This window comes from Olea europaea, unplaced genomic scaffold (genome assembly GCF_002742605.1).
Source record: "Olea europaea var. sylvestris unplaced genomic scaffold, O_europaea_v1 scaffold694, whole genome shotgun sequence".
Classification (NCBI taxonomy): domain Eukaryota; kingdom Viridiplantae; phylum Streptophyta; class Magnoliopsida; order Lamiales; family Oleaceae; genus Olea; species Olea europaea.
Genome location: NW_019265331.1, coordinates 8,412 through 21,567, shown reverse-complemented (window position 1 = coordinate 21,567; position 13,156 = coordinate 8,412). Strand labels below are relative to the sequence as shown.

General features: G+C 30.7%; 1 pseudogene; it reads left to right on the top strand.

Moving 5' to 3' along the window:
• Window positions 1-9,367: 9,367 nt before the first annotated feature.
• On the top strand, window positions 9,368-12,907 carry LOC111390600 (annotated as a pseudogene).
• Window positions 12,908-13,156: the final 249 nt, after the last annotated feature.

Sequence of the window (13,156 nt, the reverse complement as noted above, 5' to 3'; positions counted from 1 at the left end):
AGATATTAATTTACTTGGCCCATTTTTGGTTCAAATTAAATTAAATCTAAGTTAAAGTCTACAATTAGTTTTAATCACACATTTTATGGGATCAATAGTAGTTCAACCATACATTCTATTGATTTCTATCAAAATTTAGTAAAAATCTAATTTTTATTTAAACCAAACAGCTCAATTGAAGCCAATCATGCCCCCATAAATCAGGCCCAAAGCCAGACTCTAATCTATCGCCTTCTCCATTACATGTGGCTACCCCATCATCCAGCCCGAGACCTTCAACAATATTCCCCCAAATCAACCCCATCAATAGGCTCATATACTTGAGACTTGACAACGTCATAGTCCACGAATTGCTTAAAATCATGATTTTGAAATTTAATTATCTTTAATCAGATCATTAATAGAAGTTCAAAAAATGTGTTAATAGTATACAATAAATATACACTTTATTAATTTTAAAATAGTATTATTAGTTAAAAATCACAAAATCTGAAAAGAGAAAATCATATTATTAGTAATGAAACTTAGTGACTGGATTCTCATGTTTTAAATGAAACTTTCAATCTTGAAACATGTCACAATTCTTGCTCGATGTTACAATTTTCAAATAGATGCATTTTAGGTCACATTCAAAGAGATATGAAACCACAAAATAGTGTCACATATTTATAAATTGTTATCACAGACACCCAAGTTACAATTACACAATATAGTATGTCACCATCACATAACATACTACAAATAATTTAGGTTACGATCTCATATGTGACAGTCACACAACATAATATTTTCTTATCTAATTCAAAAAGAATAAATTTGCAAACTTAAATTTTATGGTTTAATCTTATATCGAGACAAATATATTTGTGATGTTTATGTTTAGAATGTTTCAATTCAAGTCCTATATTCAATTTCATACCAATATAATTTTTTTCATCATTAGTACCATGCAATGCTATCTAGTTTGTCTATCTTGCTAAACACATATACCATAAGATCCACTTTACATAATTTTGCTACCATTTGGGCTATGTATGAAAATTGTGGGATTCGTTGTGAGATTCATGTGATTGGAGGGGAGGAGTTAAACTTACATGTGTTGGAGTTTACCAAGAGGGGAGGCTATGACAAGGTTGGTGAACATGTAATATTTTTTGTTCCTTAAAAATCATTTTTCTTTTTTCGTAATTTAATTTATTTATTTTTCTCTCCAAAACTTTCTTGAAAAAGTATGGATAAGAAATGAGGGAAATAAGTGGAATTGTTTACTTCTCTCCAACAACTAGGAGTGCTTCTTATGCTTTGAGAAAATGTTATTCCATTCTCGATCCAACAGGTACATGTAACACTATTTATTATTATTATTTTTTTTATTCTTATTTTTTTTCCCTCTTTTGGCCGAATGATATTGTTTCTAAGTTCTATTTTTGGATGGCATGTTTTTATTTGCATCTATTTGCTTGAATTTTGTTTGCATGTCTTATATTTTGATCTATTAATTTCTTTTCCAGTATACAAATGATTTGTCATTTACTTAAGGGTAGAACATTTTTCATCGTCATCTTTTAGGTTTTGTAGATGTTTAATGCTTTACTATTGTCCATTTATTAATTTGATTTGTCTTTACTACCTAACGGCGCAAAATATCAAAATAGTTTATGTACTCGATTTGCTTCCTTTCTATTTGTCATTGTGATTCATGAAATTAAAGTTGGTTTTTTTTTAGTTTTGTTGTTTACGGCCTAATGTAATATAAACAAAGAAAAATAATTTATGTAATAGATATTAATTTATTTAATTTTTTCTTTGCTACCATACATAATGAAATTACAAAAAAAATGATAGATGTAATAGATATGCATTAATTTCATTTCATTATTTACGACCTAATGCAAAGAAAACGAGGAAAAATGAACCTTACTCCTTATGGTTTGAGAAATGTTATTTCAATTTTCTTTTCTATTATGAACGAACTTACTTCTTAGGACATCATTGTCCCATACTTGATCCAACCGATACATGTATCACTATTTTTTTTTCTTTTCAATTTGACCTTTTCGCTTTTGTGGCTGAATGATGTTCTTTCTAGGTTCTATTTGTGGATGGCGTGTTTTTATTTGCATCTATTTGTTTGGATTTTGTTACATATCTTATGTTTTGATCTGTTAATTTCTTTTCAAGTATACACTTGAATTTACATTTATTTATTTAAGGTTAGGTTAGAGCACTTTTCATCGTCATTTTTAGGTTGATGTTTAATGCTTTACTATTGTCCATTTATTAATTGATTTTGTCTTTACAACCTAACGGCATAAAATGACAAAATAATTGATTTGTATATTAATTTTTGTAATTTTGTCTTTACAACCTGACGTAATAAATAAGAAAAATTGGTATATGGAACAGATATGAAAATTCAATATGGATTTTAAAGTTTAGAGCCACAAGTATGGCCCAAATATTGCACTAGTAGACAATTAATTGTAGGTGCTAAGCAGATACAAAATTTTGAACCATACATCAGGTAGTTTCACTGCCACAAAAGTTATTGTTCAATTCTCTTGGCAAGTCAAGTTATTAAAATTACACTGTTTGATGAACTTGAAGAGACATTATACTTAAGATTAGATTGAGTTAAAATGAACCGTCTAGCAGTTATCTACAAACCATTCTCTCCTTTTAATATCCATTACTTCTAGCAATCTCTCAATTAAGCCTCTGTCCATTTTTTTTCTTCGTTCGTTTTCATAATTTTTTCAGTGACTACTCTAGCGAGTTCTTATCTTCTGAGGAACCTATATTTGTTGGAAACGGCATACAAGGATATACCTTTTTCGGGTGCTAGTGGCCACCCACGAAGTCGTTGTTATGGATCCTACTCTCTTTATGAACAATCTCTAGACCTTCCATTTTATCATGGGTACAAAGTTTATGTATAGATAAATTAACTGCATTTTCTTCTTGTCTTTAACAGTGTAATTTCTAAACAAAAAACTTGGCAGATCTATAAATAATATTTTTACTATTTTCCATCATTGCTGCCGTCCAATACTATCTGTTCTATCCATCTTACCAAACATGCTATAAGATCCACTTTACAAAATGTTGTTACCATTTTGGCTATCTATAATTATTGTTGGATTTTATGCAAGGTTTCCTGTGATTGGAGGGAAGGTGTTAAACCTGCATGTGTTGTATGGGTTACCAAGAGGGGAGGTTATGACAAGGTTGGTGAACAAATAATATTTTTTGTGCTTTAAAAATAACAAATTCTTTTTCCCTTTATAATTTATTTATTTTTCTCTTCGAAAAAGTACGGACAAGAAATGGAGGGATATCGTTGGCATTTTTGACTTCTCTCCAACAACTACAAGTGCGTCTTATGCTTTGAGAAATCGTTATTTTAGTTTGCTCTTCAATTTTGAACAAGCTTACTTCTTACAAAATCATTATCCCCATTCTTGATTTTAACGGGTACATAAATCACTATTTTTGTTCCATTTTTCTTTTTGGCTAAGTGATGTTCTTTCTAAAGGTTGAACCTCAACCTTGAGGGCCCCACCACCCCATCTCTGGAGCATTGTGAATGAGGTAAATCGCGCGATGTATCCCAACAAACTAGGGAACAAGAGCTTGTTCGTATACTGGTTCCTACAAAGAGTCCAATTCCATATCTAAGGAACCGAACCCTCACATTGCGACTACCAGTAAAGTTGAGACTACCTCACTCATGTCCTTTACTCCATTAGGTTATGCCTCGAAGGGCAAGTGACGTTCTTTCTAGTTTCTATCTGTGGATGGCATGTTCTTATTCACATCTATTTGCTTGAATTATGTCTACATATCTTATGTTTTGATCGATTAATTTCTTTCCAATATATACTTGATTTTTCTTTATTTAAGGCTAGAACTCTTTCAATCGTCATTTTTAGGTTTTTTTTAGATGTTTAAGGCTTTATTATTGTCCATTTATTAATTTGATTTTGTCTTTACTACCTAACACAGCAAAATGATAAAATAATTTATGCACTCGATTTGCACTCTTTCTATAAGTTGTTTTTAAGTTGACCTTATGAAAATGAGGAGAAAAAGAATAATGAAATTTACGTTAATTTTTTAGTTCTGTTGTTTACGGCCTACTATAAGATAAAACAAAAAAAATGATTTATGCAGTAGATATTAATTAATTTAATTTTGTCTTTACGGACATAATTGTTAGAATTGGTTCAAAAATAACTGAAAATTGGTTAAGTGTAAAAGTGGAAAATGAAAAGATGTGACTTTGTGTCAACTTCAATCAAATATTCGGACTTGATTCGATGGTCAAATTACAAAAGTAAATAGACCAACTTATTCTCCTCGTGGAGTAGATCATTATGATATATTTGAAATCTCGAAACCAATTTTGAATGAATGAGAAATTGCGATCCAAAATTGGAAGAAATCAAGTGTTGCAACTTTTTGAAATGATGCAGGTTTTGACCAAGTGTTGCAACTTTTCGAAAGAATGCAGGTTTTGGCCCACACTATTTCATTTGTACTCTTTCTACATCTATAAATAGGACCCTAAGGACATGGTTTTGGGTACACTAATTTGCATTGAGCACTCATTATTCTCTTGCAATTCTCTCATTTCTATTTCTATAACATTTTCATTCATTTTTTTTGTAGAGGGGAAATTCTGTCAAAAATTCCCTGGTTTCTTGTGGTTTGAACTGCTGCTACCACAAATTGTAAATTCATTGTATCTTGAGAGACAACTGTTATTCACTATGAGTATCGTAGCAAGGCAATTTGTCTTAAGGATAGAGATAACGTCTCTACTTGGATTATTCTCTATTTTTTATTCCTTCTTAGTTCTTGTTTTGTGTAATCGTTTACCACATTTATATATCTGAAACTTTGTCCAAATTTTCGTTCATATAAATTGTGTTTTGATCACGCTCCTGTGGATTAAAACTAGTCGAACAAATATATCAAAAATTAATCCTTACATAACTTATTTCTATAAGTTGTCTCCAACAATAATGAATGACAAAAAAATGATATATGTAATAGATATGTACTACTTTCATTTTATTGTTACGACCTAATCAATATAGATTTATTTTCTAGTCTTTACGACCTAGCGAAATGAAGCATAGAAAAATGAATGATTTATGCCGTCGATATGCATTTGTTTAATTTTTTTCTTTACAAGCTAACATTATAGGACATAGAGAAATTAGTGATTCAGTGCTTGCTATTTAATTTTGTTTTTATGATCAAACTGAAAAGAAGAAAAGCAATTCAACTAATCAATATTCAAATATTTAATTTTGTCTTTAGAACTTAAGGTAACGAAGAAACAATAATAATAATAATAATAATAATAATAATAATAATAATAATAATAATACTATTATTATTATTATTATTATTATTATTATTATTATTATTATTATTATTATTATTATTATTATTATAAAAAGCAATTCACATAACTAATTTTAAATTTATTAAATATTTATTTTCGCTAATTTCATGTAGATCCAAAAGTTCAAAATAGATTATATGCTTACAGTGCCAAGTATTTTACACAAATATTGCAAAGTAGATAATTAGTTACAAGTGCTACGCTAACACTAAAACAAAAAAAGTAGATAATTAGTTACATTAAATATTTATTTTCGCATTTTGTAATGAACAAAAAAAGTTACGAAACCTTGGTTTCTCCGTAGAGTTGAAGGATATGACATCGTTTGATGACTGTTGCGAAAGACCTTTAAAGAACGTCGTCGTTTGTTTTTTGTAATGTTCATTGATTGTTGTTAATAACATTTTTGCAACGTTCTTTAAAAGTCGCTAATAATTTTTTGGCAACGTTCTTTAAATGTAGCAAATAATTTCTTTGCAATGTTTTTTGTCTATTGTTTATGCTTATATTTTTATTTTTTCAAAATATTTAAATGTTCTCGTTTCTTACCTTTAAAAAAAACTTAATACAAATATCATTCAACATGTATATTTGTTATTTGAAACAATACTAAATATTTTTCTAGATTAATGAAGTATTGGTATATAAATCATGCTTTTACAGGAGCATCAATGTATTTATGACAAATAGATTTTACATATAAAATTTTGATTTCTTCAAAAATAATAAAATAATATTCTTCTTGGTTATTTATGTAATTGATTTGATATGTCAAAAGATAAAACTCAATGACATGATAGAGACGATAATAGGCAACTTGCTGCCATTAGGATTGCTTTTGGAATATAGATGAAATAGTATCTCCTTTTTCTTCCTATCCATATGGAATAATTTTTAATAATTTGTATTTTGAGTTGGACATTCTTGAACGAGAAAATCAATGACGTGTCATTTTGATAAAGTGTTATATAACTAAGACGAAAAATAGAAGAAAATTAATATAGTATTTATTTTATTGAGAATCAATATCCCATATTTGTATGTTTCAATTAGGACAATAGGGGTAATATGGAATGTATATCCTTGTGGAAAAGCATGACCCTAGCAAGCTTGAGGTCCTAGGTTTGAAATTGTGCATTCTCCAAGACTCCAAGTAGTGAATTTAAAAAAATAATAAAAATTGTTGAAAATTTGCAAAAAAAAGGTTGTTTGGACCAACTGGTTCGACGGATTTGAGCAAAATCCGATTTAATTTAGAAAATTAAAGCAATTATTGTCATAGAACCACAAAATCCAATAAAGTTGGCAGCATAGTTAATCGAGGAAGCTAATTAAGAAGAAAGAAAAGAAAAAGAATTTAATTATAATGTAATAAGAATTTTAAAATAATATAAAGTGAAAGGTAAAATGAGAAATATAAATTTGCTTTTCACAAACATGTAAGAATATATAAATATTGATTGCATGTTTACGTAATGCTTTATTCTTTGAGAATATTAAATAAAAATTTTGAAAGAGTGAAAAGTATATTCGCTATTTAATTTATTTAGAATTTTCGTTCTTAAATGGACATGTGGCAATTTACTTTGCACAAGTCTCAAAAATTATTTCTAATAATAGAACCAAATATAATTTAGCTTATCTATTCTAGCATGGTGTTTCTACTTTTTACTTTTCTCAGCTCTGAAATATTCTTTCCAAATAAAGAAATAAAAATTTTGATTTACTTTCCACTTTTCTCAGCTCTGAAATAATCTTTTCACATAAAGAACTAAAAATTATTTTACCTTCCATTTTTCATTCTAGCCAAACAGGCCCTTGATCCTGGTCTTTGGGCAAAATTTTCAAAAGAAGTCACTCAACTTATAAGGTCAAATTCATGTTAGTCATTCAACTATAATTTAGTTTAATTTAATTACTATACATATATTTTTTATGCCAATTTAGAGTTTATTTGGTTTAGATTTTAAGCCAATTAAAATCAATTTTTTGACCGTTATCTCACTATTCCAGTCGTCATTTTTGAATTCTTCTCTCACAGATAGAATTCATTTTATCTCTAACAGTCAAAAAATTAATTATCAAAATTCCTACCAAACAAGCACTTAACATTGTATATATAATTGTTACCAAAAGTGACAAAGAATCCATGATTTGTCTTTTAAAGTACAACTATTTTAGGACTTGAATTTACATTACTCACTATAAATTTGATATTTTTCAAAATTCAACATCTATATTAAAGAGTAACGTACAATATTTTTCAAGGTTCGGTGATCAAAACTCGACATTTTAAATTTCAGTGAACAATCGAAGATATGGACATAAGTTCAATTAACAAAACTCGACATTTTAAACTTCAATGGTGAATTAAAAACATAAGCCTAAATTCAGTGATCATTGAATCAATTAACTCTAAAGTAGAGTATTAGCTATATATTACTTTATTCTTATACTCTCTTCTTGAGTTAATTGTTTCAATGATCATTGAACTTAGATTCATATCTTTAATTGGTCACTGAAATTTAAAATGTCAAATTTTGATCATTGAACTTAGATGTCTTCAATTGCTTATTAAAGTTTAAAATGTCGAATTTTGACTATTGATCTTTAAAAAATATTGTATATTATTTACTGAATTGTGAAAAATAATATTTATTACTCACTATAAATTCGATATTTTTTAAAATTTAACAATTGTACTAGTAAGTAACGACATATTCAAATGGTCAAACACTCGACATTTCAATTTTAAATTTCAATTAACACATAGAAATAAGTTAACCATTAACTCCTCCCTCCTCCTCCTCCTCCTCTCTAGCTCTTTCTTGAATCAGATTTAAATCCGAGCTTATAGTGCGGATGAGTCTCTTTCGGTTGGCGGGTTTGTGAAAGTTGACTGAATTTTTGGGTTTGAATATACATACACATATATACATAAATGTAGACGTGGGTTTTCAAGAATTTGTATTCCTGAGGAATATATCTTGATTTGCTTTTCTGAATCTTCGAATTTTTGGTTATATAGATACTTAAATGTTTCATATTTCTGTTCACATTTGATTATCTTTTTGAATTTTAACACTGCTGGTTTTCCAAGCGTTGAACATTGTGCGGATTCAGTTGAGTTTGGATTTTCTGGGTCTTCCTCATTTATCTATATATTTATTCTTCTATCTCCGTGACAATTTATTTTTATTTTGAGAGTGCTAAAGAGTGGTCTTTTGTTAATGTTGATGATTTGTTGAAAGGGTAAAGTTTGGTGAAATTTGTGCCTTTTGGATGTCAAGGTTTTTAATTCAAAAAATAAAATAAAATAAAATATATAATTTTTATGGTTCTTGCAGATATCTGAAGAAGCTATGAAGCTTGTATTTGCTTACAGCCCTTTTAGCAGGTTAGCTACTTTTTTTCTTCTTGATACCATTGAAGGCGTTTTTTTTTTTTTTTTTTTTTTGTAAGAATGATTTTTATTTTTTTATTTCTTGAATTTCTTTTTCGATCCAAAATATAAGTTTCAGAGTCACATCTTAAGCTCCAAAGATTATTACCTTATCTATATGATTTAGCTTTATATTTTTAGGTCCTTATACCAAACTTGTAAATCAATAGTGTCGTTATGTGGCTAACCGCTAACGAATTCCTTTGAGTCCATATTAATACATGGGTTGATATATTTCCATAGAGACCAAACTAATTTAATTAATGTTTGGATATAATTCTGCATAAAGTTGACTTTGATTGGGGCAAGTGAAAATATGAAAACTAAGTTCACTTTAAGAACTTAAAGATAAGCTGTATCCAACAAAAGTATGTGATTGAATCAACTTTAATGTCCATGTGAAGTTGTCCTTTTCTAAGTTCTCCTTTTCTCTTTTTTCTATCTATAAATGCCTTTTCTAACGCACCCCTTTTCTCTTTTCTTTTTGGTTTACTTCTGCTCATTTGCAGACTAAAATAGACGTAAATGGGTATTTAATCTATTGGGAAACGACTTTTGAAATACTACCAAGGTTCAGAAAAGTGCCTGATATTAGTTTAGACATCTTGGTTCCGGTTTACGAGTTTGAGGTTAGATGTCATTCCGCTGCATAGCTCGGGATATACGAGATAGTTTTGGGAGCTTATCCCGGCGTAGTTTTGATGTAAGGCTACCTGGACATCACAGGGGAAAATCTCATGGTTCATTTCATGATATAAATAACCAAACTTTGGTAATTCAAAATAGTCGTTGGGCTAAGCTACCACCGGAGCTACTTTACGATGTGATTAAAAGGTTAGAAGAGAATGAGAGCACATGGCCTGCTAGGAAGCATGTGGTAGCTTGTGCAGCTGTTTGCAGGTCATGGAGGAGCATGTGCAAGGAAATTGTCACGGGTCCAGAAATCTGTGGGAAACTTACTTTTTCAGTTTCTTTAAAGCAGGTGACTTTGCACCACTTGTCCTGCTTTGGTAATGTGAGAGATAGTAACATTTTTGCGCATTTTAATGTTGTTTAGTTACCCGTGTTTACCAATTATATGCATTTGCTGATTGGTTCTATGAAAGCAAATACTGAATCATACTTCTTTTCCTTCATAGCCAGGGGGCCTTGTGATGGAACCATTCAATGCTTCATCAGAAGGGACAAGTATAATTTGACGTACCATCTTTTCTTGTGTCTGAGTCCTAGTATGCATTCTCTAGACCTTCCGAAGTTAATTATGTATTTGTAGTATTGGGTGCTTAAATGGAACTTCATCGCCAACCTGACTTTTTGTATCAAAGGAGATCTCTATAATAGCATGAACACTTACTATTTGATAAATTAGTAGTATATGTATTTTGCGTTGTGTTAGAAGGTGCTTCCATAGACACGATGACTTCTTTTTTTTTTTTTTTTTAACAAAAAATTATTTGTTTGGCTACAAAAGGTAGCTGATATTATGTTACAAATTGAGAAAGCAAAATTAGGTTGTTCTCCTGATCATTATAAAATCTAACATCATATATTCATGTACAAACTTGTTGAAACATGATCTTGAATCTTTCATTTTGAGATTCATATGCTGTTGACAAGTAGTAGTTTTCCATATCTGCACATTATGTGTCTGACTGCATGGACAGTTGTGAAGAAGAATATTATCATGAACTGAACCTTTTTAGCGTTTGCACTCCCTTCACTTTTGCCTATTTGTTCCTGTTCTTAGGTTAGTTGCAATTTAATTTTACCAGCTTTGCTAGTAGAAAATGGAAAGTTTCTTCTCTCTGCAAAAAGAACTCGACGAACTACTTGTACAGAGTATGTTATCTCAATGGGTGCAGATAATATTTCTAGATCAAGCAGCACATATATTGGAAAACTAAGGTAACATTGAATATAAATTTTTTTATTCTATTATATCTGCCTTTGTGTTATTACTTTCTCCCATGTTAGATAAATGTTTCTTGTGATGTCTTGAGAATGTACGAGAGAGACAAATTTCTTATGGGGATACATACTGGAGTTTATAATTGATATTCTACTTATAGGGATTTCTTAGAAGCTATTATACTAATTTATGTCAATGTCTAATTTGGAAAAATAATGATTGTTTCTCGCATGTTGAATAGAGTTGTATAGTTTTGTTGGTGACATTACGTTCTTTGGAGAATGCCTACCAACAGGATGAAACCAGGAAAGTGTCCAAATGTAAAAATAAAATTTAAAAATTGTGTTGAAAAAGAATTCGTATTGAATGTTTTCTGGGATGTGTCTTCTGGCATAAATAAACATAAATCATTTACAAATTATCAATTAATGTAACATTAAGAGGAGCAAAAGATCTATTAATTAAAGAACCAAGCAAAAGGGAGGCTCAAGAATAACATTAGAATGCACAAGAAGACAACAGAAATTATCATACTTCCTTCGCCATGTGCTAAAGATGATTATTGGCAATTTTAGGTGGATGGAAATTCATATTGAAGCAACTTTAGTAAAATTGGTTGTTATATAATTTCTTTAGAAGTTAATTTATCTTAAATAAGGAAGCAAACAAGTCAATGGTACATTATTTAAGGCCAAGGGCAAGATCCAGAGAAGTTTTCTAGACTTGCAGAAGCGAATGAAATGAATTATCCTTGTATATTTGCCTGAATTATGCTTGACTTGCACAATCTAGGGGAACTTAATTGGTGCCCGGTACTCTCAAAATTCGGTTAATCGGTTATCATTTTTATCATTGGTTTTTAACGTGCAAAAAATGTATGAATTCAGTAAAATCTGTACTTGTATATATATATCTCCTGGTGCCGTAGACTGAAACGCATTCAACTTCTATGAGAGAATTAAAAATGTTCCTTTGTATCGCCTCCAAGGCCTCAAGTACTTGGCACGAAATTTGATTTACCATTTCAACTTTGTACTAGAAAAATAGGGTATAGGACACCTTGTGGTCCTTGTCGGCGTGCTTTTGCTTCAAAGGTCTTGATTGTATATATGTTCAGTTTATGCTTTCTTCTCAAGACTGGTGCTTTTATATATGTTTATCCTATTGTAGTGTTTGTCTTGGATGATGATGATGATAATAGTAATTTATCTATCCTCAATACTAAATCTTACTGATTGTTGCAGATCAAATTTTCTCGGCACGAAATTTTTAATGTATGATACACAGCCTCCTCATACTTGTTCACATGTTCCTCCACCTGGGAAAACTAGTCGAAGATTCAACTCCAAGAAAGTATCTCCCAAAGTGCCTACTGGCACTTACACCATAGCCCAAATCACGTACGAACTGAACGTGCTTGGGACACGGGGACCGCGCAGGATGAACTGCATCATGCACTCAATACCTGCCTCAGCAGTTGATCCCGGAGGCGTGGTCCCCGGACAACCTGAACTCATTCCAAGGTCCCTTGAGGACTCGTTCCGGAGCATTTCTTTCTTGTAATCTCTTGATCACTCGACCGAGTTCAGTAGCTCACGGTTTTCCGATATTGCTGGCGTGTGCAATGAGGACGATGATGGTAAAGGAAGACCCTTGATTCTCAAGAACAAGGCGCCGAGATGGCACGAACAATTACAATGCTGGTGCCTCAATTTCAGAGGACGGGTGACAGTTGCATCGGTCAAGAACTTTCAATTGATCGCCTCCACACAACCACCGGCTGCCGCCACTAATGCACCACCGCCTTCTCAGCCAACCCATCTGACCACGACAAAATCATCCTCCAATTTGGCAAAGTCGGCAAGGATATGTTCACGATGGATTATCGATATCCCCTATCTGCTTTTCAGGCTTTTGCAATCTGCTTGAGCAGCTTTGACACCAAGTTAGCTTGTGAATAGAGAAATTCAGTGCCTTTATTATCATCATTGTATCTTATTCTCCTCTTCACACGAAATGGAGATTGTTTTTATTATGTTTATGACTCTGCTGTAGAACTAGATTATAATTACTACCTTTTACTCGTGGCAGGGTTTTTACCTTCAAAAAATAAGAAGAATAAAAATGAAAAATCCTGACTTATCTGTCTTGATAACCACTTCTATTAGCAGTTTTATAGTTTCATGAATCAAGTTCCAGAGAGAATCAATGTGAGTTTTATGCATGGTTTGAGATTGTTTTTAACGTCAGAAATGCTGCTTTTCGAATAAGCGCAGTTATTTTTTTTATTTTTTTTTTTGTAATTAAAAAAAATGATTTTTATGTAAAATGGCAATTTTTCATATTCTGTTTTATGTTATTTTAGTTTTTTCAATTTTTCATTATTAAA